Source organism: Rhea americana, unplaced genomic scaffold (assembly GCF_003343005.1).
Source record: "Rhea americana isolate MKP2758 unplaced genomic scaffold, rheAme1 scaffold_39, whole genome shotgun sequence".
Lineage (NCBI taxonomy): Eukaryota > Metazoa > Chordata > Aves > Rheiformes > Rheidae > Rhea > Rhea americana.
The window spans coordinates 2,314,868-2,328,128 of NW_028186523.1; the positions used below are offsets into that span (position 1 = coordinate 2,314,868).

At 37.8% G+C, this 13,261-nt stretch overlaps 1 protein-coding gene across 2 annotated transcripts in view; it reads left to right on the forward strand.

Moving 5' to 3' along the window:
- The window catches only part of CA8 (carbonic anhydrase 8 (inactive)), a 51,338-nt gene extending 38,722 nt beyond the window's left edge, over window positions 1–12,616 (forward strand). For both annotated transcript variants that reach the window (XM_085313557.1, XM_085313558.1), the window contains one exon: window positions 10,366–12,616. The gene's annotated coding sequence lies outside the window, so the exon portion shown is untranslated. The remainder of the gene's footprint in view (window positions 1–10,365) is intronic.
- The last annotated feature ends 645 nt before the right edge of the window (window positions 12,617–13,261 follow it).

Consider the following 13,261-nt stretch of genomic DNA (forward strand, 5'->3'; position numbering starts at 1 on the left):
ACTGTAGGGTAAGGACAATTATTTGTGCATTAAGTTCTAGTCCTGTCTAAGTCAATGGCAGAACTCCCTGCTTCACTTCTGACTCTGCTATGGAGTCAAGCCTTTTCATATTTTGCTCTGGGTTCAGCCCCCAACTTCATATGGAGTTAACAAATGATCAGGCAGCAGATAACCCCTGACACAGATAAAAAATTTAAAGCTTCGAAAAATAATTGCATTAAAACCCAGCGGAAAGATTGTTTTTCCTCATGCATGTGACAGAAATTATTAAATTGGCTGGAACAGTGGCCAACAATTTGATGAAGGTCTTTCAATATAATGTAAGCATTGAAATATTTCCAAGTATTTTGTTGTATTTTATAACCTGATTTAATATCAGCATCCCAGAATTTAAGCGAAGAAAAAAAATGGTCCTTCCATTAATATTGTTTTCTCATTCCCATATTTAATTTTGGGCGCAACTCTTAAGCCCAATTCTCAATTATATGGTTCTCTGCAGTTACAAAATGTCATCAGTTTAATATTGAAATGGATTATTCAAATTTAACCGAAGTTCTGCATAAAAATTACTTGGCAAAATCCTAGCAATATTAAAGTACAATTTTTCTTTGAGTGAATAATGCCCTAAGGCCTATGCAAGTAATTCAGGTCTCTATAACAGTGAAACTACTTGACATGCTGACTTTGAATTTTAAGCATGGAAGAGTTTTACAACTGCTGGAACTGAAATGTGAAAATTTACCTTTGGCTTTCATGTTTGAAATTTTATTACATTTGTCAACACTTATAAATAATCGTTTTAAGTAGTATGTACCTTGGCCATACTTCAGAAAATAATCTGCAGTTTTAATTCCTAAATGATGGAATTTTTCATATAAAATGACAGTATTYACTGTAGGGCTACGCTAATTAGGATGCTCAAGCACTAAAAAAGAACTGTGACTATAGGCACTATGAGAGCACACAGAAGAGATGGGCCTTGGTTCTCTGTACCTGATTGAATTATTTATCAGAAATTCATTTTGCCAAGTCCTCATCAAGTGTTCACAGTGCATTCTTGCTACTGAGTTTGTCTCTAATGGGCTAGGAACTAGATATATGAAGCCTAAAAAGGCTTTGATCAGCTCCAGAAGAGGAAGAAAGCCATTCTACTTACTTTTCAGTACTTTCGTAGCACTGTTTTCTCCAAGAGGAAGATGTTGAGGGACAGCATCTCCTCATAAAGGACAGATGGCCTCAGAAAAGGCATCTTCTCTCTTGCACAGGAGTGAATAATGATCCTTCAAGTGAAACTTCGTATGTTGGCTGAATATTCCTATGAGGACCCAGTAGCAGACAGTGAGATAATAGTTTGCAGGGTGGCATCTACATGAGGATCAAAGGGGGAGCATCCCCTGCATTCAAAGAAGAGACTGTCTTTTATTTTGAAGCTCTGGTATGCTGTGAATATTACAATTACAAACACACAAGTGAACTTCTTTTTTGACGTGATGCCCCCTCCCTCCGGCAAAGATTGCTGGAACTCCGTAGAGTTGCCAATATTTTCTCTTTTATTCCAAGCCAGTGTAATGCAGTTGCTTGAAGAACCTTGGGGAACATTAGTTTCTGACCTCACGAGTCTATCAAGGAAAGGAGAAGACAAATGTTTCAGTGAAAGTAGTGACTAAAGAAGAGCAGGAAGAGGTTGCTTAAAATGTCTAATTAGTTTTGACTGAATCAGAATGCTGACTGTAAGTATGCTATGTTCATAAATCTTGAGAACATCTGCTCCTCAGCTGTGATTGAAACCTTGACAAAGCTGAGCCCTTTGTGGTTTATCRTCAAGTGGCATATAAGATCTTGATCCTTGGTGCAATTTGTGGTAGTTTATTGAACTGAAGGCGTAGATGACCTGAGCGTGATACGCTATGGTGTATGATCTCAGGTAAAGAACAGATTTTTTTTTTTCTGAATTTGATTTTTTTTTCTCTAAGAAAGGTCAGATCTCCAAATAATTGCCTCCAGTTCTAAAAAGAAGTCTAGCCAGGCTCTAAAGGGCGTATGCATGAGGACACAGCAGATAGAGAAGTTCTCCTAAACTTTTCAGTTGCACTCCTCTCTTTAACCACTCATTGGCTGTAGAATAAGTAGTTGGCTTCTTTCAACTCATTTTTTCCACAGAAGCAACCTACCCAAATATGAATCTGTCTCCAATATCCTGAGGTTAATGAGTCTTTGGATTCTATCCTGTGGAGTTTCTTGAAAAACATCCTTTACCAAACTGTCTTCAGCAGCTGTAGGAGATAAAGTATATGAAGTTTTCACATCCATTTCCTTAGAAAAGGCTTTTTTTTYCCCTGCCATTTTCAATCTCTTTCAATCACATCCACCTGTGATAGAGCCAGTCATGTGGTAAGGAAGCTGGAGGGAAAGCTCTGTGCAGATTTGTTGTTGTTCAAACATGACAGGAGAACAATTTCAGTTATATTTTAGACAATGAAAAAAATATAATCATAGAATAGTTAAGACTGGAATGGACCTCTGGAGATCATCTAGTCCAACCCCTCTGCTCAAAGCAGAGTCAACTAGAGCAAATTGTTCAAAGCCTTGCTCAGTTGGATTTTGAATATATCCAAGGATGGAGAGTGCACAGCCTCTCTGGGCAACTTGTTCCAATGTTTCAACCTCACAATAAAAATATTTTCTTATGTTTAAATGAAATTTCCTGTATTTCAGTTTGTGCCCATGGCCTCTTGTCCTGTCACTGGGTGCTACTGAGAAGAGTCTGGTGCCATGTTCTTTGCTCCTTACCCTCATATATTTATGCACATTGATAAGAGCTTTCTCTTCTCCAGGTTAAACAGTCACAGCTCTTTCAGCCTCTTCTTATATGGCAGATGTTCCAATCTCTTAATCATCTTTATGGCCCTTTGCTGGACTCACTTGAGTCTGTCTGTGTCTCTCTTGTCCTGGTGAGTCCAGAACTGGACCCAGCACCCCAGACGTAGTCTGACCAAGTGCTGAGTAAGGGAGGAGATCACCTCCCTCAACCTGCTGGCAAAGCTTTTCCTATCACAGCCCAGGAGGCTGTTGGTGTTGTTTGCACATTGCTGGCTCATGTTCAACCTTTTGTCCACCAGGATCCACAGATCCTTATCTGAAAGGAAAGGGAGAAAGGATAGTATTGTGACCTTTGTGTTACCATTAGTTTTTTGCTACTTGTCTCAGAGACTTTGCTAAGGGCATCAGGCTGCTTTCTGATAATTTCAGATGATCCTGGAAAAACATTTGTGGTTCTTGTTGTTATACAGAGAAGCTTAAAAATGGGAACAACAGATGTTACAGATGTTAGCACTCTTAGAAAGCAAATAAGAAAACCTCGAATCTACCATTCTTGTTAAAGGCTAGTCTTTTGTCAATTTGTGGCCCGATTTATTTTTTAAAAAACATGTAATTTGTCAGTATTCCAGGAGGCTATTGTATTTTTGGGCTTATCACCTTACTTGATGTATGGAGAAGTACTTTTTCAGTAGTATATTTGCATTGAAAACAGCATTATTTGTGGTTTCTAGTGGATGTACTATCCTCTCTTTAATTCTTGGAGCTTTACACATAATTGATTAGATAGACATGCCTTCTCCTCTGTTATATCAGTGGCTAAATCTGTAAGCAGAATTCACAAAAGTTACTGAGAATTAGGAAGGTACAGAGAATCAGGAAGATACCTGATTTCAAACACATGCTCATCAACGTGCATTGATAATACTGAATTCAGTGTGGCATGCTTAACGAGTCAGGAACATGTCTACATCTCTTTCCAAACCAGGATGTATAAACATGATTCTGTGCATATTATAGTTTAAATGGCTTTGCTTCCATTGACTCAGAAAAGGCCTGATACAGAAGTCATGAAAATCAATGATTTTTTTTTAATAGAAGGCAATAAGACTAAGTGCTAAAAAAAATCATGTTTAGAAAATATTTCCTTTTGAAAGGAGTAAACTTTATTTACCACTAAACATAAGAAATAAACAAAAGATTCGGTCTTCAATGCATTGTTTTGAAAAGTGAACGTAACAGTTACAAAAGTAACTTATTTTATTTTGCATCCATAAATCAAGAATTGTCTTCCAGGTGTGGTAATGGTCTTTACCTATTCTGGCTGCCTATTGATGTTATTCCAGTTGTTCTGAACAGCTTTTTCTGTGACTGATTCAGAAACTCTAGGAAAAGCGTCAGTTTTCATTTAAACAAACACACATACACGTTCATATGTACACATACGTCTTTATTTGTCCTCAAACTGTCAGTAGCTGCAAATTTATCTAATGCTCTGTAAATTATTGTAGTTGAAAATATCTTGGATTAAAAACTGTTCTTAAAATTATTACCATTTTCCAAGCTGTACATTCAAAATTAGAGGAAAAAGAAGTACGTAGCATCATTAAAATACTAAGGGATTGTGCTGTGCCTAAGGAATAGGAGGGAGTAATTCAGGATGGGAGGAACAGAGACAGCATACCTGGTATTGTAGAGACTGTCTGCATGGTATTGTGGGGTCTGAGCAGACAAGCAAAAAATGGCACAGCATTAGTTTCATAATGCAGAATAAGAAGAGAGGGCAATACAGTGACAGTATCCATGGCATTTCGTAAATGTATGGTGCAAATTTATTTTTGGAGCTGCTGAGCTGCTCCTGTGACAGCAAAACCATATGCTACCCCTTCCATAGGGTGTTGAACAGAGGGTCAGTGTTGCCAGTGGGAGTGAGTATTACTAAATATGTGGTTTTGTATTCCCCACTTGGTGACATTATGCATTGTATGATATTAGTAGAATGTACAGTATGAAATGGCATTTAGATAAAGAGTGAGCTATGCAGTTATGAATTGCCTTTGAGAACTGGAGTTAAGGACGGTGTGATTCTATTTGTCATTTCTTTGTCTAAGCAGATCTCAGTGAACTTTACACTTTAATGAAGGTTGTCATTATCAGTTAGTATATATCTTTCCTCTCAGTTACCAGTAGCATTTGTGGTTCCTGGCAGCTCACAGACAAGTTGGTCTGAGAATTCCTACACTCAAGGATTTTATACTTTTCTGTTGTGTTGATCCAAAGCTGGAATGAGCTTTCAATGTCCATGCATCATTAGCTATTACAACCATTCTTCTCTTTTTCCTGGTTTTAAAAAAAACAAAACAATGACTATCAACCCTGGCTATTTAGAAATATAAATACTGATTTCCTAGATGTGATGAAATAGGAATATTTGTTCTGCTTTTCAACAAGTGATTTTTCATCAGTCATTGCTTGTTTCCATGAGTTTAGATTTTGTGCTGAAAAAGGAATTGGTTTAATTGTTGTTTCAGTCTTTGAAAAAGGCTCAACATTATGTTATCAACAAAACTGACTATTATTCTCCTGCCTTTAAGACCTTCTGTATTGTGCACAACACTGCTGCCACTTTGGAGTGCTTGAGASTGTGCTTACAGTTGAGAGCGTGAGCAGATCATTGGCCAAATACTTTTAGCTTGTGAACCAGACACCGTAATCTGAGGGCTACTGAAAACATACTAAGAACACAGAGGAGTTCAGGGGAGGAAGAGCTTCAGGAGTGATTGAGAGATGCTGTCTTCCCAGCTGGCTTCACRCTACTTCATTGTAAGGGGAGGGAACGGGATGTGAGATTGACCCTGTGATGTCAGCCTGACTTGTTTTCCTGCAGCTGAGGGAATTGGAAGAGTTAGTAGAGGAAATGAGCAAGTAGCAACTGGCTACTTCTGTTGCTTGTGTGGCATCTCTCTGGCACAGGAGCCACAATGTAATGTAGCTGCCATGGGCAGCCCAAGAGTCATACACTGGCCACAGCTGTAGTAGGAGTTCATGTTGTATCCAGGCCAGAGCATCAATACAGGGAATCATCAAGCCCTAAAAGAGGAAGAAAAGGAAGAAAATCATTTTAAATTGTAGTTGCTTCCAGAATGAATAACATATTGGAATTATCCTTGTTCAAACCCTTACTGAGCTCCTTTTAGAAATACATAAATACTAGTGGAGAAATGGAAAACAGGAAGAAGAGAAAAAAAGGAACAAAATACTGCTTATTTCTTAAAGCTAACAAAATCATAAGGTAGCCTAGGAATCAGACCTCTGCTGTATGCTTTAGATAAGATTCATCTACTTCATGTTGACAAGGGYTGCTATATTTTTTGGCTTCTGGCTCTCTATCAACAGCACATACTTTTTGCAATCCACAATGCATTCTTATCATCACCCTTTTTTTTTTTTGGAAAAATATTGTGAGAGTATAATTTCCAGCTGCTCCCCATAAACCGTTTATAATTTGTGCACCACTACTCAGAAACTGATAGCATAATCACGAACACCTATCACAAAAAAAAAAAAAAAAATCCATGGCATGTTTATTGGCAATTGCAACACAAAAGCTGAGCTCTGAACACACTGAGGCCTTGCTATGTTGTTTTCACTTATAGGGAAAATGGTAGGAAGTTTAAATCTTTTCTGATAAATCTACGTATTTTGTAAGATATAAAGACTCCGAAGTAGTAGGTATAAAATCTAGTGATGTAACAGCTCTGAATGTCAAGGATGTTAGAAGGACATGCAAGTGTGTGTATCTGACCATGCACACAGAGAAGAAAGCATACAACATGCAGATGTTTCTTCAGCAGTATTATACAAGATGTCAGGAAGCAGAGTACACTCTCTCTTACCTAGATGAAATCATGCTGGGAAYTTAAAGGAGAATGTTACTACCTCATTGTAACTGAAGATCCTAATATTCGCAGACCTTTATTCTTTTTGGAATTTCGGATTCTTTCATATGGATGAAAATCATGGAATTAAAGTATGCATTTTGCAAACAGACTCTTGTTAGGCAGATAGTAATGTTTTGAAAACAAAAAACAGAAAACAAAATTGACAAAGTTATTTGGGTTACTGAAAACAATCGTGCAACTGATAATTCTCACTCAAGAGAGAGAATACCAGTAGTAACTGTTATTAGCAGTATTTTATAAGTAACGCTAGAGTCTATAAATACAGAATGATGTTAAAAAGAAAAATGTATTTGTAATTTTTAAAACATTTATGCATCACCACAGCTCAAGAGAAATAAGGATGCATTTTAGTTAACTAGAGCTGTTGAATACCCACAGAGCCACATGTGGACCATGGCACTGAATAAATTGTGACCTTGTCATGGAAGAGGAGTACAAGATGTCACAGGAAACATAAAAGCTAATGAAGTAGTGAGTCTTCTCTTCTGAGGCACTCTGAAATTCATGCCTGACAGTGCTTTCAGGTGCTGTCTTTTAGATGGGATAGGAGAATGATAATGTGTAGTCAGTGTTAAAGTGATCTTGCTACTCATGTCCTTTGAATTTTTTCTTAACTTTTAGTTTAACCTAATGTTAAGGAGGTGGAGACAAGACACTTTCTCAGGGACAAAATGGAGACATTGTGTGAGGTGACTGGTAAAGAATATGGCAAGAGAAAAGAGGTGGAAAAGCTGTCCAAAAAGGGGATTGTCTATTTCTAAGTAACAGAAGAATATTTTTGATCTTGTGTAGTGATCTTGGCATAGGACTGCTGCAGTGGGGTATCTCATTTCCTCCCTGTCAGATGGAATGGCATATTATCATGGCCATCCTATTTCATTTCTCCATATTCCATTTATACGCACTTTTCCAAAACTTTCGGAAGTCTTTGAAAAGCGATCTTTTACACTGAAGTTTTCTTACATCTTTTCTCTATTATAAGTATATTCTATTCCTATGGAAATGTGGGACCTTTGGTTCTTAAAAATATAACAGTGTGGATCTATCTGTGATCCTAGCCTTTGTCTCTGAGATTAAGTTACAGTCTTGCCATAGTGATGTTATGCCAGATAAATAGTTTTGTTCAAGAAAATTTACTCTCTGTCAGGAAAATAAGTATACAGAATTAATAGATGAAAGAATTAGAAATAAATGTGCAGGCATTAATATTTTTTGCAATAATTTTCAGTAAAATATTAGCAGAACTATTTTGGAAACTTTTTTTATTTCCTCAAGACTTATTTGTGAATTTTGCTTAATCTCATTAATATTTATTTGTTTTAAACCATGGTTATTATGGTTAGAGCCATCAATTTCTGCAGCTATTTACAGTTTGTGGTGCTGATCCTGAAAGCTTTTCTTTGGGGATAGGTGGCTGACGTGCAGAGAACCCCCCCCCCCCCCTTCAGAAGCAGTGGGGCTTCATTTATGTGTATGGCTCAACTCAAGCAAAGGAAATTTCAGAGGCAGACATAAAAATTTCAAACAAGCAATGCATGTAGACAGTTCTCTGATTATAACACACCTGCACATTAGTATAATATTTTTATATTATACTTAAATAATAAATATATCATTATTTATATATAAACAAATTATTTATTATATATAACAATGAATTAATATTTTGCTCAATTATTACACCTCCAGATAGCCTTCAGAAGAATAAGAGAAACAGGTATCTTGATCTGCATAAACCTTTAGTCTGAATAATGTGATGCTGGACCATATATCTTGTTAAACAGTGCTTTGAATTTAGCATGGTAGAAAAATTATTCTTAAACAAGAATAATGGGTAAGCATGAATAACAACACTACTAATACATACAATTAGGCTTTTGTCAGATAATATATTATGTGTTTCTATAACAAATACAACTGATATCTCCAGATTGGCTTGTGATTAGGCTCCTTTCCAAAAGTAATCCTTTAATACAATAGCTGCCCAAATCCCAGTTCAACTTAATTTCACTGACTTTGATTTTTGGACCAAAAGCATTAAGCTTGAACTGGTGAAAAATGTGCAAAGTGTGCATTCAATTAAGGAGTAATTAGATCCTCAATCACCCTTACATCACACTAGAGATTAGCCAAGAAAGAACTACTAGCTGTAGTGTATAGAACAGTTTTGTTAATTAGTTTAGCACTAATTGAGATTGAGAAGGTGTCACTGTGTCACAGCATTATTTTGCCTACATGGAACCTTAAGGACACAGTGTTTCTGGTTTCTTCTGAGCATACTGGCTGAGATTGTTCAGTGTAATGCCCTCACCCMGTATCTTCTGTCCACTTGAGAGAAATCTTTCTGTTCACTTCCAGGGGGATTTGGTCACTGCACCCTCATATCAGCAGCTCCCTGAAAAATGTACCAAGAGTTTTTCAAAATAGCAAGACTAACTTGTTATTGTTAAATGTTTTTGTGYTATATATCTTTATCAAGGCCCCAGGAAGAACTTTGCACCTGCTATGTTATTACCTAAAATATAACTAAAACTAGCGGCTTTTTGAAGGGCATGCAGTCTGCCTTTGAAGGGAGCCAGTAAAAGGTTCCTCAGGTTGACCATCAAATGATCCTGCTGCCAAACCTTGTGACTGCAGGGGGTGTTGGAGGATAGCCAAGGAGCACAGGGAGATCGTTGCATAGATTGTCTTCTGTGTAGACACCAATTTCTTAATTGCACCGCTGTTGACTGGCTACTTCTACCCTACCTTGATCTTCAGAAGAAAGTATTGGGAAGTCTCTAGGGAGGTGTTGACTCTGCCTCCAAGCAAAGGTAGCAGCAGGTGACTATTTGCACTCATTTAAGGTTTGGTGTATTATTCTGTATTTGTCCTTACTCATTACTTACTGAAGTATAATTGGCATTAAAATAACCTCAGGAAAAATGAGATTATAGTACAATAGAATGAAATGTCACTCTCACACCTATCGCTTATGAACTGAAAAGCACTAGGGCAACCTGAGTAGTTGATTTCCTAAGCTTAGGTTGAAACATAGTATGTGTTTGCATGAAACCAAGAACTGGTTTATCTGTACTGCTAATGAATATTACTGCTATTAAGAGGGACAAGTTGGGTCATTGCCTTCTATCTCCTCAGCACTTCTGACTCTCATGAGAGCTATATACTCAGCACTTCACACAGTAGGGCCCTTAAAATGGTAAATGTTAAAAAAATTCTGTGTGRTTAGTATATTTTCCTGTCTAGTTTAAAGCTGTGACCTTCATGTTAGYATCAATTGTCTGATTGATTCAGAAAGCCATTAGAAAAGCTTTGTTTCAAGGTAATACTTTTACCACTGCATTTAATATTGCARTTTTGTTGCCTCTTCCTCCATTGCTATTAAGTCTTTCAGCATTGGCTTCAGCCTCAGTGAGAAGAATCGGGTCCATTATGTCACTGAAGTATATGCCCTGAACCCGCCCCCCACCTGCTGTCATGAAATCCTTGCTTTTAGTTTCTCCTGTCTCCCTGGCTGGACATTAACAGTCTTTCAGACCTACTGTGCAGGAATTTCAGTAGCATAATTGTTCTATTCTCTTTTCAGAGAGGAGGAAGACAATGCTCCCACAGTGCCCTTGGATGAGAAATGGAAACTTTCGAGACTGCTGCTTCAGTCGAACCACAAAGCCTGTATTGTTTGCCTTCATCTAATTCAGCCTTGATAGACAGCTGTGACAGTTGGTCTGTCCACACGGTCCAGTGAAATTCTGGGAATGGGTCTGTACATTAAAAGAAAAAAACACATCAGATCTTCCAATTCACACTGTTACCTATTTTAAAATAGTAATTATCAGTACTTATGTAGTATCTTTAGTATAGCATTCAGTAATGGTCTGTAATCCAAATAGTAATAGTTTTAAGCTTGGAATGAATGTTATTATATATAGAAAAACTCATTGTTTTGAATTTTGGGTTTAATTTTATTTTGTAGCATCTCTTGTGCTCTTATTAACTAATGTCTTTTCTGTAGAGGAGAGGTGCATTCTATAAAGCCAATAAAAGGCATTCTTTGTGCACAGAAGATATTATGTAAATTCAGAAATAAGTTTGGGGCAGAAGGGAACATTTCTGTGCCAAACCTATACATCTAACATGGTTTAGCTGAGTAAAGCTGAGTGACATTTGCATTACTAGGAACCTTTTTGAAATAAGGAACCAATTTGAAATAAGAGAAATTAACCAATGTACCAATAAACAGAGTCATCTGGATTATTTTCTACTTGGTGAGTCATGGAACTTTGCAGAGATATGTTCAATTCAGGCAGAAAATTATAGGCCTTTATTCTCCTGTGAGTTATGACAGTTCCATTTGTTTCTGCATGTTGCTCAGGATGGTGTTCTGGGGACCTGCTCTGCATGTCCTTAGCTCAGAGCACAGCATGGAGATTACCATGCTGGGCCGCACAGGACACAACACTGGCAAAACAGAGAAGGGAAAGGTAGTCTAAGCCAGTTAATCAAGCTCATAGCTTCTGCTTCCTGCACAACATGTAGATCTGAAAGACAGAGTCAATAACATGGTGGGAAGTAGCTTTGATCACCATAGGTATCAGCACGGTCSATTTTACTGGCATGAAGAGGGCAGGTTTATGCAGAGACCTGTGTCAGTGTGCCTGAGGCACAGATGGCAAGCTCCAGGCCGGGGCACAATGGAGATGCAAACAGGGTTCAAAAAGGGGAGGAACTCCCTGGGAGCAGATTGGTGAATCATCAATCACAAAGTCATCACCAGGCAGTAGTAAATGTAGGTCGCAAGGCATCCTTAATCCACTTCTTCAGAGCTGCTACTGAATAAGGAGTTACGAATTCTCAAAGTCATTTATGTGCATATGAGGGGCAGCAAGAACAATAGGACAAAACCACATACCATGCATGAGCTGGGTCAGGGGAGTGAATGCTGCTCACTACTTAATGTGTTGGTAAATGTGCATTGCAGAAACATTTGCTGCCATTGGAGAGATACACAGCTGCCCTTCACATCATGTATTGCAATAAATGCATAGAAAATACACAGCAGGCAGCCCCTCATGAAGTCCTCTGTTTATTTCTGGCTCAGGAGGGTTGTAATAGCTGAATTGCTCTTTTTGCCTGTAGAAACGCTTAAGATTTTTAGGATTATGCTTAAGGAAGTCCATCTCCACCTCCTGACCAAACTCAATAAAGTTGGAGGCCACTCAATAAAGTATGGCCACATTTCCTAGACAAGAGGATCATGATTTCAGTGCAAGCCAAAAATTCATCTTCTATCTGCAATACGTCCACTTCCATGATAACAAATTAATAGCTTCACCAACTACTGCTCTTCGTCCTTCAACAATGATTCCACAAGCAGCTGCAGCTGGAGCCCAACCCAGGATGCTGGGCACCACAGTTCAGCCTCCTGCTGACCCACATCTTGCAGCAGGAGTCTCTGTATGAGATCTACTGCAAGTAGCACAATGTCTAACCTTCAAAGCCTAGGCTAGACTCTGTGCAATTTTTGAAAGTAGCCTTATAATTTATTCTTGTTGGACTGGGCTCTAGAGATGTCAAAAAGAGAAAAAGACAAAAAAGATAGGTGGCAGAAGTCAACTGGTTTCTGCCAGTTGAAGACTAATCCCAATACCCTTGTACACAGCAATGAAGGAACCCTCCAAAAATGGAGCGAACCAAGTTATAAATCCAGCAATTCCCAGATTACATCTACATCTCATTCAAAATATCTTTTCTCTTTGCGTGTAAGATATTATTAACTATTGAGTATTAACTGAGTGACTGTAATATTAATATTGCAAATATTGATGTTATGATGAAATCTGAGCTAGATTTATTCTCTAAATAAATATGTTTCTTATCTTGGACCTGGACAATATTATTCTGGCTGTGAAAAAGGGTATACTGCAATGCAAATGATGTAATGTCTCCCCTAAAAAAATGAAGTCCATTATTTCTTTCCTGTGCTCCCTTCCTGTGTTTACTGTTCTTTCCTGCATTTCCTTGTACAGTGAAGTTCTAATCAGATAAATAATACGGTGGAGGGAGCAACTGAGATTAGCAAACCTATCTCAACACTAGTGAGACTTTTTAGGTCTTTCTGAAGGCTTGACTTTGAAAGGAAAAAAATATCAGTAAAAGATACTTATAACTGTATTTTGTCTTTAGAACTTGATCTAATTATAAGAACAAATTCGTTCACAAAACATGCCCATTCTAATTACAGATTGATCAACCCACATTTTTGGTGTGCTGGGAAAAGTTAAATTAATCTTTCTGGTTTTGGGAGGAATCCATAGGGAGGAGCTTGCAGCAAGGATTTTCCAGGTGTTACTTCAGTTACCCTGCACATGAGAGGTTTTATTGAGTTTGGTAAGGCTCTGCTACCAAACAGATAGCAGAGGATATCTATTTTTAAGGATAATTATTCATGCATGTGGCACTCCATATAATTTTGAACACTTATT